Source organism: Marmota flaviventris, chromosome 14 (assembly GCF_047511675.1).
Source record: "Marmota flaviventris isolate mMarFla1 chromosome 14, mMarFla1.hap1, whole genome shotgun sequence".
Taxonomy (NCBI): Eukaryota; Metazoa; Chordata; class Mammalia; order Rodentia; family Sciuridae; genus Marmota; species Marmota flaviventris.
In genome coordinates, this window is record NC_092511.1 from 21,471,498 (window position 1) to 21,485,678 (window position 14,181).

General features: G+C 42.1%; 1 protein-coding gene across 2 annotated transcripts in view; it reads left to right on the top strand.

Moving 5' to 3' along the window:
• The window catches only part of Babam2 (BRISC and BRCA1 A complex member 2), a 395,729-nt gene that overhangs the window by 296,654 nt on the left and 84,894 nt on the right, over window positions 1–14,181 (top strand). The window lies entirely within an intron of this gene.

Here is a 14,181-nt window from a genome sequence, read left to right on the forward strand (position 1 = left end):
CCACAGACATGATGTTTGTCCTGAAAACATCATACCAAAAGGCATGTGATGTCATTTGTCCTGGGCTTGACGATGTTAACCTCAATCCTTGGGTGAAGGTAGTGTCCACGAGGTGTCTTTACTCTTATGTGACGAGGAGCTCACTTTCTATTCTACCAGAGAAGACCTCAGGCAAACTGTAATCATGGAGTCCTACTATAGTTCCCCCTTACTCTTGGGGTCACTCTGCAAGATGACTTTCTCCATTGCCAAGTGGGAAGTGGAGTAACAACCCCCCTCTTTGTGGGGTTCCTGTTACTCTAGAGCTTCTATCCCCTGCAGGCAGGCCCTACTCTCTTGGTTTCTCCCTTCCCTGCCTTTCTGATTATATTTCAGGGGATGTGCCCACCTAGTACTGTAACCCTCTCTGCTTGTGCTTTTCTGACCTGGATGGTAAATCCTCTTCCTCTTCCTTGGGACAGTGAGCTTCAAATCTCAGCTCTGATGAAAGGACAGAGGGGAAACAGGATTTACTGAGAAATGCAAAATACATATATTTGGTATTTAAGTCAGTTGGGAGTGTTTCTTAATTTTTGTTGCTCTAGACACAAAAATATATGATGTAGCACATACTATTAAACAACTTGCTCTTTTCCTTTAACACTGTAACATGGCCATTTATGTAAGCCTGGAGCTGCAGGTCACTCTAATTGTTTTTGGTGACTGCATGTGGCTTCATTGAAAGATTTCACTATGATGTGTTCAGTTCCCAATCCACTTACTCAAGTTGCTTTTTGAAATTTGTTGTTTACATTTGTGATTGGCCCTACCCTTGTGGACTTGTCATTTATTCCCTCCTACACTTGGCCTCCCCCTTCCCAGGAGGCAGAAGATACTCAGAATAAGGCAAGTGGTTTGTTGAGTCTGCTAAAGGAAGAAGCATAATAGTGGGAGGATGAGATATGAGTGAGCTTGAGGGTTCTCTTTGTTCCAGTGTGACCGTGATCCCAATTAGTCCCTAGTAAAATGAGGAAGCTTCCAGAAAAGTGAGTCACTCTGAGTTAGCCCCAACCTGTATTGAGAAACAGTCTCAGTCTAGCTGGTGAAGGGAGGTGCTGGTGTGAGCCTGGCCCCTGGATTCCCTCCTGAATGGCTGGAAGCTCTGAGGTAGCCCCTATGTATTATAATCCAGCAGCCCAAAAGTTGTGGAGTCATCCCTGCCTTTCTCCTCAAAGACTGTGTCTATATGGAATTCTATTCTTTTCATTGCTGTGACCAAAATACCTGACCAGAACAACTTAGAGCTCATGGTGTCAGAAGTTCAGTCCATGATTGACCGATTCCATCACTCTGAGAAAATTAGATGGAACATCATGGCAGAGGGCATGGTGGAGAAGAGCTGCTCCCCTTATGGTAGCCATGAAGCAGAAAGACAGAAGATCTGATTCCCAAATGCACACTCCCAATGACTACCTCCTCCAGCCATATTCCATCTGTGTAGAGTTACCACACAATAACTCTACACAGATGGAATATTATTAATTCATCAAATGGACTAAACCACTGAAGATTATAGCTCTCATAATCTAATCATTTCACCTCTGAACAATCCTGCATTGTCTATCGCATGAGCTTATTGGGAGACTCCTCATAAAGAGTACTAGAACTGCGGAGAGTTAAGAGTGTGTTGAATCCTTATTCTAAGAGGTCTATTCAGCATTTCCTTCCATATGAGTCTGGGTGACATTGCTTCATGTCCATTGATGTCACCTATGCAGTGTTGAGGCATTCACATCCCACAGAGGTGGGACTAAGAGCTATGGATCAGCCTGCCACCTTTTTAATGTCTTGTTTACATTCCCTTTTATGCTATATAATATTGCTCTTTTAGTAGATTTTGAATGTTTTGGTTTTGAAAGCTTAAGAAAATAGTTGTAATCAAAATTCTCAAGCAGCCAAGAAAATGGTTTCCAAAAAAGTTATTAGATCAGCTTCAGCTGTATCTGGCCAATTCAGTTGGCCTTGACCTCATCTCTATTTACAGAACCCCTTCCCTTCCCAACTAATCCTTTCTTCTTCTGTTGTATCCTATGCCACTGGTCTACAGAAAGTAAATACAGCCACTACTGGAGTGGTCAGGCCCTATACATAGCCCAGGTTCCCCTGAGCCCTGAGAACCTGGACTCCCCAGGCTTCTCCCTGCTGCATCCAGGGGGTGTAAGCCCTTGTTTACTGCCATAGCTGTTTCAAATCATCTATTTTAGAGAATCAGATAATAATATACTTAAAACAATAGATTTTTTTAAAATAAAATATATAGGTAAATAAATTATGACATTCAAAAACAGGCTCCCAGTTTTGCACAGATGGCTATTAACAGAACTGAACTCCCACTTTCTCCATTAGTAAGTAAACAATTTCTTTAGTAAGATAAAATGTTTGCTAAATGACAGAATCTACAGAATACCTCTTAATTTTATTAAAATACTAACTTAGAGCCTCCTCAATCCTCCACCCCTCCAGATTCCCAGATGTCCTTTCTCATCATCTTTTCCCTCAATTTCCTCTTCCCAGTTTGTTCCAGAAAATGGCTTCTCTTGCTTGCCAGGTGGTTTTGGAGCATACTCTCTATAGAGGTGTGGTGGGTCTTGGAGAGGAGCCTTACCCCTATCCAGTATGTGTCCTACTTCAGCAGCACAACAAACAATGTCCTCACCTTTGAGGGCATTTCCTGGGCAATGGCTGGCACCAGTGCCTGGCCTCTGGCCACTGAACGTGTGTATGTGTGTCGGGTGTGTGGCAGGGGGACTTCTGAGCAAGCACCAGCCCGCAGTCCCCATGTCCCCGATCTGCACTTACCTTGATTGTCCACCCCCTTGACTTTATCATACTCTCTGTCCTGCTGGGCAGCTCTGGTATATGGGGCTGGGGATGGGAAGGGAGTAAGGGGGAAAGGCAGAAAGATCCATGGACAGCTGAAATGGGGTGATTTGGCTTTTAAAGGTGGAACTGGGGCCAGGCTGATTGTTGCCAAAATTGGGACATCAGCAATTTTGCCTATTAGCTAAGAAGATCTTTAACTTTTAAGGACAGAGAACTCTTCCACCCGTATGTTTGGCACCGTGTTTCTCACACTGGGGTGGGCCAGTTGGAAAATCTGTTAGCCGTTATCTGGACCAGCTATTGGGGGTTTGTTTTTGTCATTATTGTTTTCAACTAGCACATTTCTCCACCCTGAGATTTTTAATAGACTACTTAGTAGAACAGGGGAAAGATGCTTCTCCTCCTGCCCCTTCTTTTTTCCAAGAGAATCTCAACACAGTACTTGGGTGTGGAGAATCCCTGCCTAGTATGTTGGCCGTTGATGGTTTATATACTCTAAAATGTTCGAGAACAGCCTGATTCCAACATTAACCAAACTGGCATGCAAGCTAAACCAAAACAATGTAAAAACACTTACCTTCATTTTATGAACCACTTAATTTACCAAGCTAGTCACAAAGATAAAATCACTAAATTGAAAGTGCTCTGCCTGTAACTGGTGTTTTCCTTAATGATGAATATTAGCAGGTGCTGTTAAACACTAACTATAACACTCATGTCCTGAGGACATAGAATGAGACTTCTAAACATTTTGGTTTGAAACCATGGCACCTTATTTTAGTCTCTGGATGGTTTATGTGGTGGACATGTGTTCTTAATTAGCAAAGAAGCAAAACAACCACTTTACACAAGCCCATTTGTAAATAGCTGTAGATATCCTGAGTGTCACAGAGCCAGACCCAGGTGATGCTGCCAGTAACATGAATATATCTAAAATCGTTGCAAGCAGATTCAGTCTAAACCCTTCTCTGGCTTACCAAATTTGGGGTTGCTCATGCTTCAGCTTGTGGTACTTGGAGTGGTACTTGTGGTACTTGCTTTAGAAACGTGCCTAAATGGTGGTCAGGAAGCTGCCTTAGGCCTCTGCTGATGACCTGGAGCTCACACAAGACCTTGAAGTTTTGGCCTGGGTACCAGAGAGGAGCAAAATTCCCATCCTAACTACAGGCCTGGCCTAAGGTTAGCAGCAAGACCAACATTCTGTTGCTTCATTTTCCTATTAAGCTCTGGGTTGCTGATGGAAGCAGAATTCCAGGGTTCTGACACACCACCACATTGTTAACACGATAGGGAGGATTTGATTATGGGAGAACAAGTCCAAAAACGGTAAATTGACAAAAAAAAAAAAAAAAAATGGGGCCTTGCTTCTCGAGGCAGCTTTTGTGGTTGCATTCCTTCATTTGATGTGGTTCTTCCTTCTGTGCCAAACGGTGCAATGTGGAAAAATGATGAAGTTGCAAAAAGTAGGGGGAGGGGACAGGGAGAGATCTGTTTAGTAAGAAGAGAAAGAAAACAGAGTGTAGGGATCAAAGAATACCTGTTTCTCCAAGCAGGAAGAAGGAAGCAACCCAGGAGTCCTTTCCTGTGCTCAGGGGAAGACTGAGCCCTGCTGTCCGCTGGCGCCTTTCAGGCCCAGCCGGGAGAAACAGGGAGGCCATGGATGCCGGTGGGTGAGAGGATCAGCCACTCGATAAAAGGCGAGGCTGAGCGCGTGGGCTCCCCAGAACAGGGGGCCCCGGGAGGCGGGAGGGGAGCTAGGGCTGCCTTCCAGGCTCAGATTGTGCAACTGAACGTGTTTTCACATTTGATCATTTTAACACCAGCCAGCCTTGGAGGCGAGTCCTAAAGAAGCATCGCGATCCAAACGAGGGAAAAGGTTTCCACACAGGAACAGGGTTTTATTTATTTACAACTTTAAGGCTGGACAGCTTTTCTATTGTGTGGTTTGTGACTTCCCAAAGTGACATTTTCTGAGTTTTAAAATTATCTCTTTTTGCACTGTGAAAAGAGCATATATGATTCATCTTAATATTTCTGAAGATCAGTCACCAACTAACAGCTAGCATTTTGGGTGGGTGGAAGGCTTTTGTAGGCAGCTTTTCACCTAACATAGAAGTAAAAAGCACCAGAATATGCCTCGAGCTTCGTTCAAAATCATAAAAATAGCTCTCTCTTGCACGGTTACAATCCAGTACCATTGTGAGAACTCCCACGGTTCACACACTGCCTGATGTTCACCTCGCCCTTGCCTGAAGAAGCCCAGTGATGCTTGTGGCTACAGCCTGGCTCCCAAGAGGTTCCACCAAAGCACATGCTTTTCATTTCTGCTAATGACCTAATCTAGGTCTTTTTGCCTGAATTTTTCCTGGATATGTGTCCTCCTTTCATAATCTGTACAACCATCAAATAATTCTGTAATCCTAGATCAAGAAGCAGCAAGCAAAGGCCCCCTGGGCAAATCCAGCCTGCAGCCAGTTGTGGATGGCCTGTGAACTTCGAATGATTTTCACGTTTTCTAAATGGTTAGAGAAACGTCTAAAGAATAATGTTTTATGACTCGTAAAAACCATATGGAATTCGAATTTCCATATCCATAAATAAAATCATATTGGAACACAGCCAGGCTCATCCACTTACATGTTTTCCATGATGGCAAAGCCAACATTTGACCCTTTTCCAATCCCTGCTCTAGACCCTTAAGATCTTCCTCTCCACAGTGACAGTTTCAGAAAAGACATATCCATCTATTGATTTTTAAAGTCCGTTTTGTAGATTCAGTTCCCACTATCTCTTCCCTATATTCTACTTTAATACAGATTTAGTATCCCTTATCTTAAATACGTGGGACCAGATGTGTTTTGGACTTTTTTTCAGATTTTAGAATACTTGCATATACATGAAGAAATATCTTGGGAATAGGACCCAAGTCTAAACCCAAAATTTATTCCTATTTCATATAGACCTTGTACATGTGGACTGAGGTTAATTTTACATGATATTTTCACTGCACTCATGTTTTGACTATGACCTGTTACATGAGGTCAAGCTTGGGACTTTCCACTTGTGGCATCATATCAGGACCCAAAAACTTTCAGATTTCAGAGCGTTGTGGATTTCAGAGTTTCAGATGAAGGATGCTCAACCTACACTATAATGTTTATTGTGTCTTAATATAGCTTGGCATTATTCTTGTTTCCAGGGTTATAGAAGTCAACAAAATAGGCAAAGATTCCCATTTTGGAAGAGTTTACATTCTAGTGGTGGGTGGTGGGGGGAGACAGTGATCAAATGTAATATGTAGATATCTTATGGAGGTACAGATCCTGAAAAGAAGTCTACCAGAGAAGAAGGGCACCAGAGGCGGCAGAGGGTATGTTCGGGAGCATAGGAGTAAGAGCAGGTGAAGAAGCAAGTCCCACAGACGGCTGGCTAGAGAATTCTCAGCAGAGGGAACAGTGGAAGAACTGGGCCAGTATCCAGCAGCCTTGGCCTCTCCATGGAGGAAGTGATCTAGATGGGCAGCTCTTGGTGGGTTGGGCCAGGCTAGTTGAATGTGGGGTGGGAGAAAAGAGGCAAGATGGCTGGCTGGGGTCTGGGTCTGGGAACCAGGAATTGGGAACTGCCATTACTGAAGTGGGATGCATGGAGGAGTGCTAGGTTTTGTGGGTAGGGTTTGCCTGTAAGTGGGTTAAGTTCGAGGTGTTTTAAATCTCTAAGTGGAACCTGTGAGTAGGCAGTCAGATAGGTAGGCCTTCAGTTCAGAAAAAGTCTGAGCTACAGATGTAAATTTGGAAGTTTTCAGTGTAACGGATAAATTTTAAGGAAAAAGACCGGTTGAGATTCATTCTTGAAGCCCAGCCTTTTTTTTTTTTTTTAATCTCCAGTACATCTTTCACTATGTAACCTAATAAAATTTCTTTCTGACCTCACTTTGTTTTCCAGTTCACAATTGACTCTACACCAGGATCTCCCATCATCCTTCTTGTTCCCCCTCCAGGCAGATGCCCTCTTACCAGGAGATATCCTAGGCAGCCTGAAGTACTAAATATGCCTTTCTCAATGGGCCAGAAAACTGCCCAGTGTGGCCCATGACCACAGTCTGCTATCCACACTGAATTCCTGGCCTGTGATCCTCAACCTGTCTTGCTAAGAGCTATCTGTGTCCTCCTGACTTGACCCCAGTCTTGGTTTGCTTGCTCCTTTTCCCTGCTTTCTGGTTATCTGAATATGATCACACTTCATTTTCCTATGTAAACACTTAGCCAAAAGCACTTTTTCTAGTCTTTTCCATTAATGTCTCATCTCCCATTCCAGACCTTAAGAGCATGCCTGTTTCTTTTACCTCCCTGTTGTTTACAGTGCCTTTCAAATAATCAGTGACCTGACCCCTAGGAATGGAAGGCAAATTTGCTTTTACACTCCTCTCCCTGTCCCCAGCCCATGTGCACTGTCAGAGTGAGGAGCAGGGCAATATTCAGAAGGTGGTGTGAGGACCACCTGCATCTGCATCGGTGGTTAAAATGCAGATGTCCAGGCCCCATCTCAGACCTGCTGTACCTGATAAATTGCCTTCTCTTGGGACGGTCCTGGGTTTATGAGTGTTCAACAAGCTGCCCAAGTTATTCCTAAGCAAACATGAAAACTGCTGGTGCAGAGAAATATTACAATCCCACTTTCATTTCCATTTTGGGCAAGTCATCCATTCCCAGCCTCAGTTTTCTCCTCTCTGCGATATTAACACTTGCTATGTGCTTTGTAAAGCTGTTGTAAAAATCAAGCAAGGAGCACTTTGGAAACAAATTATAAAGTGCTGAGTACTAGTTCTCTGGCTAATCTCATCTTCTGGTGTCTTTTTCATTTTTGTGTGTGAGCCAAACTCCAACTACGTACAGAATAGTCCTTTGAGCCCAGAAACCGGCAATGTCTGCATGCTGTTCGTGTGCCTAGGCCTTCAGCAAATGCCAGCTAACAGGAATCGGGTGAATGCCTTTCCCTGCCCTGGGAAGACCAAAGTATTTTTTTCTTATTCTCTGCCTCTGCCTTTGGCCATCATTAAAACCTGTGTGCAATGAGAGGGAGGGATTTAGAAAAATGTTCGTAAGTTTAGTTTAGGGTAACTATTGATTTCTTTAAACATTGATTTTTTTTTTCCAGAAAAAGTGCTTTAAAGGTAATTCATAGGAAAAGTAACCCATATAATAGTAGAGTAGTAAAGACTTTCAGTGGAGCTTCAAAATTGTAAATTTTTAACAAATTTACAGTAAGTCACTTGTTTCCGACCACTGGTATTTGAAAATAGTTTCATTCCTCAAATAGATTGCAGTGGAATTAACTGCAGATCACAGGCCAAGGATAGAGATGCAGCAAAAGCTCTTCTTTCCCGTAATCTGTTCATGTCCTGAGTGGCTGGGCATCATTCTAAGTAGTTCGTACCAAATCTTAGTATAACAACATCTGCTGAATCCATTGTTGTTGGGGGGGTGCTTACTTAAACTGCTTTTCCACATGCTAACAAAATCCTGATGGTGGACATCTGTTAAGATTACTGCCCCTTAAAGGCTTTTGTGAGATGTTAACAAACTTAAAAAAACACATCTCTGAACAAAGACTTGGTTCGTGTTCATGTTGTTAGACATACTCTGTTTGCAATTACAGTACTCGCTTCTTTTGTATTTCTTAAAATGTAAAATTTCCTTGCTTCCATTCCACCTCTTCTCTACTGGAAGGTGTCCACCAAGTCCTCTGGCCCCCAGAGTTCTTCCAGGTTTCCAGGAGTTTCTTTTCCTAGAATGAAAAGGGCCCTAATGGCTTCATCTCATGTACTTAAATAAGTGTTCCTGGAAACAGCTTTAAGGGCTTGGTCAGCCCACATGTAGAACCAGATGTCACGTCTGCAGATTGGGATGTAGAAGTCCAAAAGTGCTAATCAAAAACCTGAGAGTGGGCAGATTTAGGTCCGAGAGACATGGAGTTAGATGTGTCCTTGCTGTCATCATCTGCATGACCTTAGAAAGGTTATTTAGCTTCTCTAACTTCCAGCCCTCTCATCCATGAAATGGAATGACACTTTTCTTGTAGGTTGGAGAGATGGATAGATGATACCATATAGGAGAAGCACTTGGTCTAGTGCCTGATCAATAGTTAGTGCTCAGTAAATGGAGACTTTGTTCTATGGAGAATTCATTTACCAACCAAGTCCCCTTTATCTGCCGTTTAAATTATTTTTGTTTATTTTATCCCTGGGTAGAGAAAAGCTGATGAAACTCACCCTTATAGTATACCTTCATATTTTATTTATTTACTTAAATATTTTTTAGTTGTAGTTGGACACAATATCTTTATTTTATTTATTTATTTTTATGTGGTGCTGAGGATTGAACCCAGGGCCTTGCACGTGCTAGGCAAGCACTCTACCGCTGAGCGACAACCCAGCCCTGCCTTCATATTTTAAAATTACTCTATTTAATAATTCCATAACCCTCTAAGTATTTTAACTTAGCAATTTCAACTTCTGTAGACTTTGCTCCAAAGAGGAACATTTTCTGAGCATTTAATCATACTGTTGTCTCAGAACATTTCCATTTTTATATGTCTCTCTAAAAATGGGAAACAAGAAATGGAACACAGTACTCTAACAAAGACCTTGCTTATGAGAAGTGTTATTTAGTGGAGTACTAAATCTATCACAAACATGCCATGGCCAGGTCTGCACTGATGCTTCCCTGGGCCCCTGTCCAGTGTACCTCCCCAGACCTCCTCCCCATCCTGATCTCCTGTCTGTTATTTCCCTCTTCTCTTGTGCTCCTTGAGATTTTTCCATACTGGACTATAGTTTGATTTTGTTTAGCTGAAGGATTGAGAGCCTCTGGAGATGGTTCACAGTTGAATCTATAAAATGATAAGAGAGGACCGATAAGAAGTCTAGAAAATTCTTTACTAGAAAAACAAATCCAGTTGGAAAACCAGACCCTCTCCTCAATTTATTATTTATGTCCTTCTGGGTTTTTAGAATCTGTAAGTAACTTTTAAAAAATCCCATCAGATTAACTTGTTGCAAGATATGTTATCTTAAGATAATAGAATGTGAAATGACATGGTGATGAATTTTATAGGTAAAAGTTTTGAAGACAATGAACAATCACTTAGTCCACTATTCCACTAGTTCCACACCACCTTTCTGTGAAAGAATTCCTAATGAAAAAAGGACACAGGCTTTGGAACCAGAAAGATCTGAGTTCAAGCCCATCTCTGAAACTTATTTATTAGGTTATCTTGGACAAGACACTTGAACTGTTAGAACTTAAGTTTCCTCATCTATAAATTGGGATAATTAGATCTACTGAATAGGATTGTCATATGATTTAGAGATTATGAATACCTAGTAGAGCACCTGGCCAAAGTAGGTACTCAGTAAATAATAGGGACTTGTTTTATTGCGGTGGCTCTCCTGGCAGGCCCCCAGGAAACATACTCTTATATCATACAGTGCCCCAGATCCTTGAGGTCCCTGGCATTTGTCTACCTTGAAGGGACTTGACAGTGGAGTCCTAATCACATAGTCAGAATGGGAAACTTGAGTCCTTAAACAGAGCTGGGCACACAGTGGATGTTTGTTGATTGGAGTGAAGGCCTTGCACCTTCCTCTGGCCTTTCCCTTAGCTTGGGGGCTAGAGGCAGCTTGGGTATATTTACCACCTTGAAGTTCCCCATTTCCATGCCTCAGCCTCTTACACTCCCCTGAATCATGCTGTGGTAGAGGAGCCAGGCCAACTTTCTGACCCTTAGAACGTAAGTCAAGGGAAAGAGCAGGGCACTAAGGCTGACCCAGGTGTCTCTGAAAGTACCTTGTCATGACCCTTAGACTCAAACCAGAGGCATTCTAGAATAAAGTTTCTTTTCAAGTGCTTGGTGTCATCTCTGTATCAGTGTAATTCTCATCATTATTCTGACCCTCTTTCAATGCTTTAAGGGATTGGTATTTTCTTTTTTGCAAGTAGTATTAGCCTCAGCTGCACTGGTGAGAAAGTTGAGTAGAACTAATGAGACAAAACTTGACAGAAGTAGGAATGATGATGGAGAATCTCTAGCCCTCTGGTCTTCTCCAGTCACAATTATGTTTTGCTTATTTTATTTGGGGAGTTGCTCTTTTGCGATGGTCAAAATCAAACCCATTGACCCAAGTCAGACTTTCAGACAGCCTGTCTCCCCTAATTTTTCCATGTCGCAGTACTCAAAAATGATTCCTTCGCACCGTCATGCTGCCGCCAAGTCAAGACTTCGATATTTGCAGACAGAACCAAGTTAATAAAGGTCTCTGTTAACTTCATCTGCATGGAAAAGAATATATTAATACCTTCCACGGAGATAGTTCTTAATGTTTATCCTTTAGAGCCCATAAGGCAGAGCTGGAAGTGCTTTTCTGGTTACCCTTTGGTCTAATTAATTAACTCCATTGGTGGAAAAGCTTTTCAAACTGACTTTATCCTTATCCTTATTCATATCTACAGATTACTTTCATTTCTAAGAATTATTAACTCATTTCATGGTTCACATTAGTCCATGAAATCATAGAAGGCACTTTCTATCAAAACAGCCCTCTTCACCCTTTTCTCCTCCCAAGTTCAACCTAAAACCCTTGACACCCCGATTACTTTTCCTCACCTTTTTGTCCCTGCCTGCTCTCTGCCCCGCTCTAGAGATCAGAAGCAGTAGCACCAAGTGATCCCTTTCATCTGCTCCTCACCCCGCCCCAGCCCTGGCTCAGCCAGGAGAGAGTTAGTCAGGCCCTGGGTCTCCTGCCAGCTGCATTCCTGGGGGCATCTCAGTGAGCCCTGGAATCTCTGCACAGGTGAGTTTTCTGTTGTACATGCTCAGCCTGGTTTTTTTTTTCCCCCTTCATCAGTATTAACTAATTAGAGATCACAAGACCTTACCTCCACCTTCCACCCTTTAAAAATATAATAGATCTTTTATTTCATGGCACTTGACTTTGTTTATTCAGTATGGTTGGAGCAGCATTGGAGCTATAGCAAGCCTGTTAAATATTTACCCATGAGGCGGATATTTATACATGAATCAGCAGCACATATCAGTGTGTGACCCTGAATGCTAGGTTTTGTACCCTTACAAGCTAAGAAACTACTGAGTTAAACAAAGGGTGAAATAAGCATCCTTTAAAAAATAAACTCACCTAAAATAGTCTGTCATGGGTCCTGAAGTGCTTCACACAAGGAGGCCTGCCCTGCATAACTGGCTGAGTCACTCAAAGTAGACATGCTGGAGTGGTTGGCCCATCACATCCAAGATCAAGTGAATCTGATAGTTGAGGGTGGGGCGGCAGTGGGGGTGGGGATACTGGTGCGTGAACAACTGGAGGAGGAGAGCTCCCCTGGCTGCTGAGCAGATGACTGCAGAAAAGATGAACTGTGCCTCAGGGTCTGCCTTAGCCTTGGTCTGAGTGCCCCTAGGGACCCTTTGTCCTAAACCAGCTCAGCACTCGCACACAGCCCTGGACAACATTCCCAGCACCCCCCAAAAAATTAAATAAATAAAAATCCCCCTCCCTCAAGGAGGCAACCTATTTCATCAGAAACAGCATGGACCCTGGCAGCAGGCAGCAGGTTGGGATCCCATCTTGGTGCTATTACTCACTGGGTGTGTGAAGCTGAGACAATTCCTGTGCTCTCCAGGCCTTTTCTTCACCTGTGAAATTATAATGGTAATTCCCACTTCATTGAGTAGCCGGGGGATTAAGTTAGATAATAAGATCGAGCAATGAGTACCAGGGTAAGGTCTTAGTCATCACTGGAGCAGGGAGCAGAAACAGGGGCCTGGCAGCAAAGCGGTGGGCTTTCTTCGTACTTCTACATCTTTCCTTCATTCTAGGTAATTTTTGCCTCATGGCTGTCTTTCAGAATGACACAAATCAAGCAGAGAGAGAAACAGAGAGATTCAAGTTCAGAGGATTACCCACAGACTAGTTTCCTTCCTGGTGTGCAATTCAATGAATGATTAAAGACTTGCCCTATAATATGTTATATAAGTCAAAGCCCATTACAGTCAATTCCAAGGAACCACCCAAATTATTTCTTTTTTGGAACAGTGTAATGTGAAAGATTGGTTCTGTAAATAAGATATGAGCAGCCTGGAGCTTGGCATTGTCTATGTTATATGGATGTTTAATGAATAGCCACAAGGTATAAATAATGGATTGATTAATTTATTTTTGTCCTGTAGAATCTTCTTCTTGGTCAGTTTTCCATCCTAATGGAATCATTAGAACCTTCTACTGAAATGTGTGCCTTCTTGCATCTTTCCTGCATGCAAAGAGAGGACAAAAAACACGGCTCTGGTTCACAGGAAGTCATGGGAATTTTCCCAGAGTTTAGGTTACATCTCATGCAGCATCGACTCCAACAGTAGCAAAAGGCAGTGATAGTGCTGCTGATTGTGTGCAGTTGCAGTGCGCAGATGATTCGTTAATGTCATACTGAGGCAAATGCTGTCTTATGGTGCTCTCCGTTGTCAGAAGAGCTGCACTTTTAGTTATCATCTGAGTAGAAAAAGTCAGTATCGAATATTTACACTCGAATACTTCGACTCCTCACAGTACCTGGACTTTTGCTTGTTGGAATTTTTCATTCCCATAAACAAAGCATAAAATTTATCTTTGCCAGAAAAATTAATTTCAGAAATCCACTCAATGTAGGATGGGTCTGGAGTCCTTTTAGTAATTAGACATGTTCCCTGTGTCACAAACCCTAGACTCAGCGAATCCGCCCTGACCTCTTTAGGAATGATTTTTTTAGGCAGTTCTTGTGGCATGCTTGTTTTCCATTTATAACCTTGTAAGTGTGGGGACTTGGATAATGAGTAATCACAGAATTAAAGGATTTTAAAGTGTTTTTTTTTTTTAACATCCCACCATATTACAGAGAGGTTTTAAGGGACTTATAGAAATATGTATATTAAAATAAAATTAAGAAAAACAAATGAGGGCAAAAGGAAAAATTAAAGGTGGTAAAAGAAATGCAAGCTATAAAGTTCTGAACAGTTTCTTCTAATAATTATATGCTGGGTAATTTAAACTGAAAAAATTTCAGCTCCATGAAAATTCTGGAAACTATTTCTGAATCATCGTGTTTTAGCATTTGGATCAATGATTGTTGACTATACCTTGTTTAGACCATACATTCTCCTTATATGCCTTTAAAAACAAGATAACACAGCTTATAAGCTGGAGAACTTTAATATACTTTTATAATATTATGTTATATCTTCATCTTAGTATAGTACAGCTGTTCCATGAATAATTTTCAA